A 9,880-nucleotide genomic window follows, 5' to 3' on the forward strand; every position below is an offset into this window, starting at 1 on the left:
CGATGCGTTCCAGGGAAATATCCACCTTGAAATGAGAGCATAACTGTGGAGCATTGTAAATGTGCTCTCAGGGAGAGCATATCCATCCGTTATCTGGGTACTCAAAATGCTGCTGGGACTAGAAAATAAACAGTGAAGTGCATTAACCTAATCATCACCGACCTGTGATTAACCTCACCATCACCACTCTGTGCTCTGTTGGTTCCAGTCCCTACCCCAGAAAAGTTTTGCTGAACCAGGACTTAGGAAAAGCATGGCAAATAATTTCAAATGTTAGCAATTTTACTAAGGCAGAAATAATTTTTGCTGTGTCACACCACCTACACAAAGCAAGCACAGAAACAAACCCAAATGAAGCTTTGGGCAGCCTCAGTGACCTGATTTTCAGAGCCCACTTAGGAGCAGATAACAGGATGTGATTTGTTAATGAATATATTGGTCACCATCAGCTCTGGTGGCCGTGGAAGGAGAAGACACAACTTCTGTGACTGTGTTTGGATCAGAAGGGACCTTAAAGATGATTTGTTCCACCCCTGGCATGGCAGGGACACCTCCCACTGTCCCAGCTGCTCCCAGCCCCAGTGTCCAGCCTGGCCTTGGGCACTGCCAGGGATCCAGGGGCAGCCCCAGCTGCTCTGGGCACCTGTGCCAGGGCTGCCCACCCTGCCAGGGAAGGACTGATCCCTAATATCCAACCTAAATCTCCCCTGTTTCAGTTTGAACCATTAGCCCATGTCTTGCCTCTGCAGTTCTGGTGAAGATTCCCTCTCTCCTGCCCTTCCCAGGGCTGGGAGGATGAGCCCCTTCCTTCCCTGCAGCCCTGGCTGCCTTTGCCTGCAGCAGCACTGACTGACTGTGTCCTATTTCCTTCATGTTGTGGCGCAACAATTCCAATTCAATGTAGTAATAATAATGATCATAAATTTTCGGTATGGGAGCCCAGAATTGACTGTTAACTCTTTATCCATAACAGAGCCTTGCTGGGGAAGAAAAGCAAGCGCTGCTACAATAACCTTCAAAAGAATTGCCTGTAATAATTACTTCCCATGGCATGAGAACTTCTTCAGCTGTTCCACGGGGTTTTGCCGTGATTACAGAAAGCTGCAAACTCTGACACAGAAACACATGGATTCCTTTTTTCCCTTTCTTGAAATAGCACGGGGAAAAAGCCCTTTCTGTTCTCTCCCACCTCCCGAGCAGATGGCGATGCAGCACCACCTCCCACAGCCAGCTGGAAGCCCCGCTCCGGGAGAATTCCTCCCCCGGCTCCGCCTGGGAAAGGAGCCGGCAGCGGGTGGGAGGTGCGGGAGCCCCCGCGGGGATGCCCCCGGCCCCGGCAGCACCCAGCCGCTCCCAGATGGGCTCCTGCCACCCCAACACCTCCACTCCCAGCTCCGTTTGAGCTCCAGCAGCTCCCAGACCCGTCCCGTTTTCCCTTCCCTCCCCTCAACCAGCTCATCTCCATTCCCACCCTGTGGGAGCCCAGGACACCCCTCTGGCTGCCCTGGCTGGCTCCAGACCCTGGCAGGGGGCTCACAGACCTTGGCACAAAGTCAAAAACACCTGTGGCTTCCATTTTAGCCCATGGGAAAAGCTGCCAACTCTGTGTGAGGAATTACAAACCACGAGGGTTTGAGCAGTGTGGTAGTTGAACTAACACAGGGTGGAAAAGTGGAATTTTGGGGTTTTAAGATAAGGGATTCAGGGGACAAGATAGAGGGATTTGGGCGTGTCCTGACCTTCTTCTCCTTCTCCTTGCCCTCCATGTCTTGCTGTGCTGGTGACACTTTTCTGTTGGTTTAAGGCACAGACACACTGTCCAACATCAATGTTAGGTATTGGTAATAAATTGTAAACACAGCACACGTAACTTTTGGTATAAAAGGTAAACACTGCCCGAGAGGGAGAGGAGAATGCCATGGCTGCCTTGCTGAGAGGATCTCGGCAGGTCAGAGAGAAAATATTGTAGATAAGAAATAATAAACAACCTTGAAAAAGCAACTGGAAACATTCCAAGACCTCTTCTTCAGTGACTTTGGGCTAAGGAAGCAAAGACTCTTTTTGGATCTCTCTTGGGGTCACCCTGACCTATAGGAACCCCAAGAAAGACAGAACTCCACACCACTCGGCACAAGCCATGGGAATTTCCCCTTTCCTCTCTTCCCTTCCCTGCCAGCTCTGTCCTTCACGGAAAGGATCGAACATTTCTGCCACTCCTCAGCATCACAACCCGTCTACAGCAAGGCAACATTATTTTTCACACAGCGAGCACAAAATTGGGAGAAAAAAACGTTCCAGAATCATCCCTCTGCTGTGCCAGGTCTCTCTGGCAGTGGGGGAGAGCAAGAGGAGTGGAACTGGCTCTGCCCACCCTGCTGGGTGACCCAGGCTGCTCCCCAGAAAAACAACACAGCCCGGGGAACGGTGAGAGGAGAGATCCCACCCTCCTGGGCTGAAATTCCTGCCACAAGTGAGCCAAAAAACAACCCCAAGCAGCCTGATCAGCGGCTGAGATTGCAGCCATCAGGTCAGGTGAACACACAGCATCTACCCCCAAATTAGCTGCCTTTGGAAACACCATTGTTTAGCCACACGAAAGCAGCAGGAGGCTCAGCAGTGCACAGAAGCAGGGCCTGGACATTCAATTCCTCCCAAAGCTCAGCTCTGTTCTGCTGGGCCTTTCCCTGTATTTTTTCTGAAACGCTGGCAAAGCGACAGCTGCTGGTTCTGATCAAGACAAGACCACATTCAAGCACTTCAAAAATATCCTCCCTTCTGTAAAGCACAAAGGGCTTTAAACAGATTATATTTGTATACAGACCAGCACCTGGTTTGGGCAATAATTATCCTCTAAATAGAAATTATCCTCTAACATTTGTTGCTACTGTATAAAAGGAGTTCTGCTCTGATCAATAATTAGAAATCAATTACAGAGCTCTGTGTGCCAGTGATGATTGCTCTTGTGATTTGGACCTCTTACCAGTATTTGTAAAGGTGTTAATTCATTTTAATAATTCTTAAATCATGTATGAATACAGAAGTGCCCGTGGCATTATTCAATTCCTATTTAAGTCCAAGGAAAGCTGCCTGTTTAAATTATACAGAAGTTAAATTTCTCCTGAAAAGCACTTTGAAGTGATTCTGTGCAAATACACATTGGCCACGAAACCACCTCTTTTTTTAAACAGGTAACCTGGCAATGCTGCTCTGATTCAGGCTCTGGAACCAATTCTGCTTTTCTTCTCCCCAGGACATGATTTATAATTTTTGCTTTTCCTATTAATAAATCCAAGGCCTGGGCAGTGCTTTGGCTCAGGAACAGCCCCAGGTGTGCAGTGATGGGCACTAAAGGGATGTGTTCATACCTCAGCCCTACTGACACCCTCCTGAGGCATAAATCCCATTTCTCTCACCTCCAGGGGCTGCTTCACTCTTCATTTCTCCTTAGAGACATTTTAGTGACCCAAGAATGTTGGAGTATTGAGAAATGGACATTCAATTGTCAAAAACTTGGCTGTTTCCCCATTTTTTCCTTGGAAACCAGGCCTGAATTCAGATTCCTGGGACAGCCTGTGGCTCCAGCCCCAACAGCTCCCACCACTGGGACATTAACAGGACAATGTCCTGTTCCCTCATTTTCTGACACAGATATGGGAATTTCTGTGCTCTATTAGAGGAAATCCAGGGCTTCCTCTCCCAACAGATTCATACATTTCAGTTGTTGTATTTTTTCCTTCCCCTATAAGACAAACCTACCGCACCGTAATTCTCAGATGCTGGAGCTAAAGTGGTCCTCAGACTCCAATAAACAACCAAAAAATAGGGCTGGGTTCACTTTTCAGTAATAGAGACAATTTCCTGAGTGGCTCTTTGGACTCCAAGTACAGCCCCAGGCTCCCACAAGACCAGATTTAAATACAAAGCCAATAAAGGTTCCTCCTGCACAGTGATCCATCACAAAACCCTGAATACCACAGCCCCAGCCACATCCAAACTGAGGAGCCCCAGGGGCACGAGAAGAGCCCCAGGATGCAGTTCCAGCTTAACTGAAACAGGCACACCAGGAGAATTGAAATGTACACTGAAAACACAGGGCTCCACCTACCAACAGCATTAATGGGAACTGTAAAAAATTCTGCATCATTTCAAACTCTAATTCAAGATTTTAAATAAAGGCCTCAGAAAGTGTTTCATGTCTGTTTAGAGATCTGCCTTTGTTCAAAGTTGCCCTTCTAGCAGAACAACATAAGGGGGGGATTTATTTCCCTTGCCAACTTCAGCGCCCACAAACTTCCACGGACACGGAGAAAACGGGAAGCAGAAGCAGAGCCAAGGGAGCAGCTGTGACAGGAGGGGCAGTGCAGGTCAGTGACTGCAGAGTGCAGCCCAAAGAGGCCAGCCCAGCTTAACGAAACCCCTCTGTGCTTTTGGAGACCCACATTTGGCTTTTCCTTGGAGCATCCCTTTCTCCAGAACGGAAAAATGAGATTTCCCCTTCGCCAAGCCTTGCAGCCTTCCCTCAGCAAGGCCCTGTGGGACTGGCAGAGCATTAATTCCTTTATTCCTACTTTGGAGCAAACAACCAAGGGATTGAAAATCATCTCATTGAATCACCCAGGGCCATTGCTAATTTGAGGGGTTTGTGTGCTTTTCCTTACTCCGGGTGCTGAAATGGAAACGTCTCCCAGGCTCTTCCCTCTCTAAATTACTCCTCAGCCACCTTTGCTTATCTCTATTGTTTCTGAGAAAAACCTGTTCCTTTCCAGACATCTGCACTGGTGATAAAGGGTGATTGAAAAGCTTGGCCTGTCAGATAGGGAGCTGTTATCACAGCTTGATTTGGAGCTGTGGAATTACACTGGATAATAGCAGCTCCAAACAACACTCCTCTCAAATGAATTTATGAATGGCCTTTGCCAGATCTGAGGATAAACTCGTGGTAATAGGAAAGAGGCTGTGAGCTGATGGATCACCCCATCATCCATGAGGCCTGGATATGCTTATGCTGCACTGGGAATTTCATGGATCAGGAGAAGTCCCTCTACACTAATTAAATGCCACAGATAAACTCCTTCCATTTTTAAATAATTTATCCTTCTTTCCATTCGGCTGAAGCCCCAGGGAACAGAACAGGATGGGGACTGGAGGCACATTCCTATCTGGAGTTCAGCTGCCTGTGGCAGTGGAGAAACCCCTCCTCATCCAGGGCAGGCAGGAGCAGGGACTGCCCAGCAGCATGGGCTGCTCAGGAGCCAGCTCAGACCTCTGGGGCTGGTGAGGAGAAAAAAATCCACAGTGCCTTGTGCCCTCAGCAGGCACTGGAGGCTCCCAGCCCCACTGCCCACCCTGAGCCACCCAGGGCAGGAGCAGCAGAGCTGGAGACAGACAAGGACCTCTGGGATGAAGGAGTTCACAAACCCAGGTACCTCCAGAGGGGGATTTTTATAACCACAGAGGCATAAATGCCCCCCCAAACCCTTTTGCCATCAGCCCATCCCACAGCACTTGTGGCAGCTGCCCCAGCAGTGCCCTGGCAGGGTGCTGTGAGGACAGCTGTGGTGCCACACACACGTTAGGGAATTACTGCTTTAATAAGATGCTCAGATACAACATTAATAGGATCTGACATCCCACGGAGAAAAACAGCAAAGCTCCAGAATTTTAAAGAGGGAGCCACGAAGCCTTGAGCAAACTCGAGACTGCCATGAAAGCTTGACTGCCTTCATCTTTAGGACTCTCAGTTGGGATGGGCTGGGACAAATCTGTCCCCATGCAGGAGATGAAAGGTCTACCAAGAGGTCACCCAGCCCACCTCCTCCGTGCCCCAACAGCAAATAAACCATCTCAGAATGCAACAAAGATCTTCCACAGCTTCCCTGCTCAACCACAAATAAACCCACAACACTGGAAATCATGAACTCAAAGTGTCTGTGCAGTCTTCCTTTGGCCCTAAATAAAATTTATCGCCACAAAAATATTGTAGGATTATTTAACGACAGGAGAGCGTTTACATTGCCAGACAAGAGAATGAGTTCACACAAGAGGCCACGGTTGGCTGAACAAAATAACCTCCAGTTGGTAGGAAATGAATAATCTCATTACTCAGGTGAATCAGCTCCTCTGAGGTGAGGCACAAACACCCTCCCTGGTTTTGGATCTGCAGGGCAGGGCACGAGGCTCTCACCGAGACAGACATCAAACGAACTCACAGTTAGGGAATTACAGCAGATAATTCCCACCCTTTTCTCCCCCCCAGAGCAGGGTTTCATGGATAACTGGGGCACAGGAAGGGTGGCATTGCCAGGGACCAGCCAAGCTCTTGGTGGCTGCAGCTGGACCTCCTCCTGTGGGTCAAACTGCTCAGCACAACAGAAACAAAAACACCTCTCAGCCCTGATGTGAGACTGAGTAAATCACAGAATCCCAGGATGGGTTGGGTTGGAGGGACCCTAAATCCCACCCAGTGCCACCCCTGGGACACCTCCCACTGTCCCAGGCTGCTCCCAGCCCAATGCCCAGCCTGGCCCTGGCACTGCCGGGGATCCAGGGGCAGCCCCAGAAGATTCCACAAACATTCCAGTCCGTGTTCCAGGTGGGAGGAAAGTCCACGCTGGAGATGAGGGTGGGATCCTCCTGCTCCAGAGGCTCCTGAGTGAGGCACAGCACAAGGGGCACACTGAGCACAGGGACTGAAGCCAGAGGAGAGGGATCATGGTGGGTCACAAAAGAAGATACAGCCAACAGCATCCCTTCTCCTATTGTCCCACAGAGAGCCACTGAAACACAGTGAAAATACACCCAGAAATCTGGCCATAAAACTCTTGCTGTGGTTACTGCAGCCCCCAGACAGCACCAGGGCAGGGAGGAGAGGGAAAGAGCAGCCAGGCTGCTGTGGTGCTGCCCAAAGCCTGAAAATACTTTAGGAAAACTTCACTGCAGTGGAAGTTTCCTAACGCCCTAAGGAGCTCTTGTAGGGGTAGCCACAGCCATCACTTTGGTGTTTAACAGCCTCCCCAGGAGCTGGATTTATGGAACAAACCTCAGGCTGGCATCAGCAAGTGCTTTCCTGCTCTTGCCTTCTCCCAGCCCTGATGTAAGACTCTTTCTCTCAGAGAACAGACACTTCCATTTACAGTAAGGTCATTAAAAAGATCTAAAAAGTGAAAAGGAGTAAGTTCTTTAAAGCTACTCCATCTCTGCCTTATGTAAGTCTCCTACAACCACTCTGCAGCTCCGAGCAGCTCCTCCAGCCACGTTCCTGGGGCCTGGCTCCAGGGGCAGCTCCACACGGATGGAGTGGCTGCAGAACCAAGGCCTGACATGCTTTATGAGTTAATTTGCTGTTATTTAGGGCCCTGCACAGCAGCACTAAATCTTCACATCCTTTTTACTGCTTTAAGTAATGCTTTAACTTCTTGGTAGCCACACAAGCTGGTGTTAATCCTTCCCTATTTATTTGTTCAACACCCTGGGGAGCTGCAGAGCACAGCCTTTGCTAGAGGACGAGCAGTCCAATCTAAGTTCTGGAGCTCGACTCTTTCAAGGCACTTTTCCCAGTCAAGTACAGATAAGAGAACAGGAAATAAGGGGGGGGGGGAAATTACAACCCCCCCAAATCCATTAAGTGCTCTCCCTTTGGAGATAGCTGCTTTATTTCATAACCAGATGAACACTTTTCTACCTGAGTCACCCAGCTGAGGGACAGGACAGGTGTCCCCTGCATTTTCACTGATTCTGCTTTTCTTTATACCAAGATCATTTCCCCCTAACGTTTCTGTAGTTTCCTACAGAATCTATACATTAAGAGGTACCTGGATCAGTGCACAATAAGGACAGAAGGAAAGACATCAGAGCAGGTGTAAGATTGATCAGGACACCACCAAAGGTCAGAGCTACACAGGTGAGCTGGCCATTAATGTGTCGATGATACAAGCCAAGATAACACTGGGTGAGTCACAGAAAATCTCCCCAAGTGTGATCTTGCTAAATCCATAAACAGCACAAAACGCCTCACCTTTAACTCAGCTCTTTGAAGCTCCAGGTTGGAAAGGTTTCCTTATCTGGGGAACGTTGGATAAATCGATTAATCCACAAGTACATCAAGTGCCATCCTGTGCTTAGTGCTCAGAGAGGTTTCTACCCATGTCTTAATAAAAATCCAGGATGATGTTCAAATCTTTTTCATTTTCAGTCCAGACTTTAGCAGTTTTATTAAAAAAGTTTACCCTGAAAGCCCACAGTTCACAGACCACAAGAATCTCAGGCATGGCTGGCCTTGGTTCCACTGGACATCCTCCACGAGAGCCTTTTCGCTTTCCTTTTCTCATTTATTAGCAGGAGTTCTTACGCTTGAATAAACTTAATAGAACAATTTCATTGTCCTACTGCTGCCCATGAAAGTGGATTATTGTTGTTCAGTGGCACCAGTCTCACACGGGGGAAAACGCACGTTGATGGAATTCTGCTTTTATCCAAGAACCCAAAGGCTCCTGCACCCAGACAGCACATCCAGCACGGAGCCTGAGTTTTATACTCAGATTATTGTTAAATAGTGGGGAAACGTCTCCTACTGCACAGGGACAGCAATGAAACAGGGTGATAGAACAGGCTCCCTTTTTATCACTTGCTCTTTGATTTGAGATGTAAATTCTGCCCAACACAATTCTCCTTTTTTTGACTGAGCGAACATGATTTTTATAAGGACAATAAAGACCTAGAGACCAGAGCTAAGCAGTGCTACCAAGAAGGCTAAGCTAAATAAACACATTAAATGAACAAATACATTACATGGGTTTATCAGAATTCAGGGGAAATTAAAGTTAAGCATTTAAGCTGGACTCCCAGACAGCACCCAGAGCAACACCAAACCCTGGAGAGCCTTGGAATCCCAGGAGCTGAGGCTGGAAAAGCCCCCTGAGCTCACAGAGTCCAACCATTCCCCAGCACTGCCACGGCCACCACTGACCCCTGTCCCCAAGTGCCACATGCAGATGGGGACTGCACATTGCCCTGGGCAGCTGTGCCAGTGTTTGCCAGTGTTTCTTTGCCAGTGTTCCTTTGTTTTCCACAAAGAAACGTTTCCTCATGCCCAGCTCAGACTTCCCTGGCAGAGTTTGAGGCCGTTCCCATCGCTGGGACTCGGAGCAGAGCCCAGTTCCCAGCTGGCTGCACCGAGGAGCCAGGACAGAGCCACGGCCACCAGAGCAGCCCCTGGAGCACCTCCCAGCCCCAGCCCCAGCTCTGGAATCAGGGTTCCAGGGGCTGCAGGAGACAGCTCAGCCATGGCAGCCACGGCGTTGTTTGAAACAGGACAAGGAGTGTCGGGATCTGTGATATTTAAATGATCCTGATTGTAGAAAGTCTCTTTCAGCCCCGCTGCCAAAGAAGGAGTCATAATTTGTCTGTGCTGGTTTTAAGGTTGTTTGTTTCTCCTTATCTGAAATATTTTCTCTGTGACCTGCAGCAGGTCTGTCCTGCAGGGCAGCGTGCGGGGCTCTGCCCCTCAGTGGGATGTTACAAACATCCTGTACCAGAAACCACGTGTGCTGTATTTACAATAACGTGCCAATATCCATCTCCCATGTTGAACAGTGTGTCCCCAGCCCAAACCAACAGAAAAATGCCAACAGCACAGTGAGACATGGAGGGCATGAAGGAGAAGAAAAAGGACAAGGCACGTCCAGTTTCCTCCATCTTGCCCCCTTTGAACCCCTTATCCACAATCCTAAAATTCTACTTTTGCACCCGTGCCACACTAATTACTGCTTATATCAAACACTCAGAGCTTGTAATTGATCCTGTAAGACTGAGAACTCTTTTCCACGGACAGGGATCAGAGCCAGTGTCTCTCGGGGCTCTGCACAGGGGGGCTCCTGACCCC

This window comes from Vidua macroura, chromosome 13 (assembly GCF_024509145.1).
Source record: "Vidua macroura isolate BioBank_ID:100142 chromosome 13, ASM2450914v1, whole genome shotgun sequence".
NCBI lineage: Eukaryota > Metazoa > Chordata > Aves > Passeriformes > Viduidae > Vidua > Vidua macroura.